The 4,052-nt window shown below is 42.1% G+C and overlaps 1 non-coding gene across 1 annotated transcript; it reads right to left on the minus strand.

Moving 5' to 3' along the window:
* Positions 1–1,126: 1,126 nt before the first annotated feature.
* Positions 1,127–1,237, minus strand: LOC115870697. The gene has a single exon (XR_004046849.1). It is a non-coding gene; the product is annotated as a U6 spliceosomal RNA (small nuclear RNA).
* Positions 1,238–4,052: the final 2,815 nt, after the last annotated feature.

The following is a 4,052-nucleotide window of genomic DNA, read 5'->3' on the forward strand; positions in this document are numbered from 1 at the left end:
TACTAGCCAATAGAACAAATCAAAGACATGTAGAGAAAGTGATTTTTCTTAATATAAAAAAAAATCACTTTCATCAAGCTAATTGACCCTATAGGACAGGGTAGAACTTTTCCTGTGAGTTTCTGAAACTCTAACTATTGTAACTACTGTATTTATGAGAGTGGAAAGCCTTATCTTTCTCCCACAGAGGCACTAGTAGTTTCGATTGGCTGACTCTGTGTTAGCAGGCCAACTCTTAACCACGACACCCCCAGGGTCCAATAGCCCCTCCTTGATACCTGCTATATACAGACATACATGTATGCATATACAATTCGAGTGTATTATAGATATATTGGGGTATAACTAATATATTAAACTCAATCAATGGCAGAGGTTGAGTATATTAAGTAGGTTCTTAAACATTTGAAGCAGTATAGCTTAGTATTTTAGAGTTAATCGTTTGGGACTGGAATATTTTACTGGTGTTATGAGCCTCAGAAAGTTCTTAACTTACCTGTGGCCCAATTTTCTCTCCTGGAAAACTGTAATAATATTAGAAGTGGTGTTTTGAGGATGAAATATAGTTATTTAATTTACTTAGATCAGTGCTTATAACAGAAACAGAGTATATGTGTTATATATTTAAGAATTAGTATAAATGAAATATTGTGTTATTTATTATATTTAAAGTATTAACAATTAAGTTCTTTTTCTTCCTTGTGTACACTTTCTTGAACTAAAATCCTGTTTTAATGATTAACCAAACCAGTTACTGTCTAATCAATTCTAACTCATGAAGACCTGGTGTATTTAGAATAGACTCCTAACAAACCGTTTTTTTTTTCTTTAAATGTTATTGTTGTTGAGAAGATACACAGCAAAACATACACCGATTTAACCATTTCTTTCTGTACAATTCAGTAAAATTGGCCACATTCTTCAAGTTGCTTCTCATTCTCTTTATCTGAGCTGTTTCCTAACCCCACCTCCCCTCCCCAATATACACATGAGCACAAACTCACTGCCCCTTGTGGTTCCTGTCTAATCTTTCAAGTTGCTTTTATCACTTTGATCCCATACAGATTGTGCTTAAAAGGACATCGTTCTCAAGCCATTTTTCCCACTAGTTAAGCTACAACAAGAGAGAGACGTGCACATACACATTGCCAGCCTGTGTGTCATCGTCACATAGGGGACATGCTAATCTGTTCTGTATAGTTCTAATTTTAGTAAGTGTGCTGCGAATGGAAAGCATCTTCCTGTGAAATGTCCATGTCTGTAACTGAGAAACAATCACTGCACCTTTCCTCTGAGATGCTTTAGGATGTGTTGATGCCTGTCGCGTTTCTGTTAGTTGCGCAATGCTGCACCATTCAAGGTACTTAGTTTTTCCCATTAACCTTGAAATCTCTGGAAAATATTGAGAAACCTTTGATTCAAAACAGCTTTTGACTTGGTTGATCTATGATGAATTTCCCCCCCAGAATATTGACATGATTGATTTGACAATTTAATCCATTATGATGAGAGTTAATTTTGGGTAATGGAGAAAGAGAATAGCAACTCTTATGTTAGTCTGTGGATGAAGATATGAAATGCAAAAGACCATTTGCCAAAAGTAGAGGCTGTTTGGTGGGGTTCGGCCTTTAAAAAATGATCTTTGATCATATATGAAGCTGACGGACAATGAGACCTAGGACAAAGTGCCAATTACCAAAATATACAGAACTCTACAACAGCTCAATGTGAAAACAATAGAGACCTGGTTAACAAGTGGGAAAGGACATAAACTGACAGTTCACTAAAAATGAAGCACAAATGGCTAGCAAACACATTAAAAAATGCTCATGACCACTAGCCATCAAGGAGACGCAAATTGAAACCACAATGAGATACCATGTTACACCCACAATGCCAGCCCAAATTTAAAAAAACAATAATACAGAAAACAACAAATGCTGGAGAGGATGTGGAGAGATTGGAACTCATGAACACAGCTGGTGGGCTTGTAAATACATCTAGCCATTGCAGAGAATGATATGGTGAGACTTAAAACAGCTGAGAATTGAAATCCCACATGATCCTGCAATGCCACTATTAGGCAGATATCCTGAGGAAATAAGAAACACAGCACAAGTGGATGTTCATAGCACCGCAGTTCCCAATTGCAAGAAACTTGAAGTAGCTCAAATGGAAGAATGCATAAAGAAACTGCGGTACATATACACAATGGAATACTATGCATCCATAAAACAACAACAACAACAACAAAAACAGTGTTGAAAGCATGAAACCCCATGACATGGGTGGACGTGGAAACTATGATGCTCAGTGAAGTAGGCCAACCACAAAAGGACAAGTATGGTATAAGTCCACCACGTAAGAAGAAACACCAATTCAACAAATCTTAGCAACCGCATCCTGAACCAAAGGGAGGGAGGCTACCGACCAGCCATGGACCACCCATCGCCTCCTTTTTGCATGTTTCACTGGAAAGAAGAGGCCTCACACTGTCTGGGGTCATTCCTCAAGAGGAGGAAATAGGATATTACCATCCGGTTAAGGTTATACAGCAGCCAGACAAGGCTGAGGCAAATCAAGGGCCCACCCAGAGGAATGGAAGAAGATCCTTAGTGAAAACCAAGCTAAGAACCCGGGAGGGGTGCATCTACATTTTGAAGAAGGTGCTGATAGTTCTGTTGGGGACTATGGCGGGTGATTGGGGAGAAGTAACCTCGCGTCAGGAAGGTGTGCTCAACAATGATTGTAGGGAATCTAGGGGGACAGTGAACCAGATTTGATGTTCCTCGGTAGGCTCTATGAACACATTTCTACCCAACCCTAGGCGAACCATACCATGAACTAAGCACCACGGTGATCATGGAAGATGACCTTGGAGGAAGCAGGCATAACACAGGGGCTACACCAGAAGGACTTGACATAGAGGTCTGGCTGAATGAATTGAGGCCTGACTGAAAGTTGCCTCCACCCTTGGGTTGAGGACTGGGGTATTCAGATGAGAACGGAAGCAGTGGTAGTCATTAGACCTCAGGGGGAACCCCCAGATTGGGGGTCTCCAATGGAAAGGGCCTCAGACTCGCCATGTGTTTGGTGCCTCTCTGCAACCCCCACGGTGATGTGACAGTTTTTCATCTGTTGGAAGAACTGATCCAGAAGGTGGCCCCCTGGCCCCAAACCCCATGCAGAAGGTAAACAGACCACAATAGAACAAGATAGCAACCTGTATGCGGCAGCAGCTCATGGCCTGCAGCTCAAGGTGGATCTGTTCTCGCACAGATACAGTGGACCGACAGTGTCCTGAGTGCTGTGTCATTGGGAAAGGTGACATTATCAGGGAAGTCACTTTGCACCCCAGGGGGATGATTGACAATGTTGTATTTTTTTTTTGTTTATGTGCATTTTTGTTCCCCTGCCTTTCACTTGTCACCAACCCCAGCCCCTCCACCCCCCAACACACACACATTTTTGTTTGTGTCCCAGTTGGTTTGTTGCTGGTTCTGGTGTAATTGGTCCTATGGGGGGTTGATTTGGTCATGGGCAAACCACCTAGGTGAACCTTGGTCATTCCTATTCCATGAATAGGCAGATGGATGCTTGGTTCCTTCTTGACTCTGGCCCCAATTCAAGAACAGTCAGTTCTGAGAGCATGGCTCTGCTAGATACTTGTCTTCGTGAGGCGATCTCTGGGGATAAGCGTGCTAGAACAAAGAGGGGTGAGGAGAGCAGATGGTGCCTGGCTGTCGATCAAGATAGTGTCTGGGACCTTAGAAGCTTGTATTCAAACAAGCAGCCTTCTAAGCAAGGAGTCAACTAAGTCTACACGGAAGAATCACATGAACTGTGTGATTCATAGATGACAACAACAAAATTCAAGCATGATGACAGGAAAAATATCAGAGCTAAAATTGTGAACGCCCAATTTGTAGACGGCTGTGAAGGACAGTGGGAGCCCCAAATCCATCTTCAGAGTGTCTGGTCAGTTAGGCTGCTGGCAGAGGCTCTCTAGCCACAGCCACAGGTCTGGAACAGCATTACTATCGCTTGTAGAT

The sequence above is a fragment of the Echinops telfairi genome, unplaced genomic scaffold (genome assembly GCF_000313985.2).
Source record: "Echinops telfairi isolate 266 unplaced genomic scaffold, ASM31398v2 ScPeMD7_2;HRSCAF=8, whole genome shotgun sequence".
Classification (NCBI taxonomy): Eukaryota; Metazoa; Chordata; class Mammalia; order Afrosoricida; family Tenrecidae; genus Echinops; species Echinops telfairi.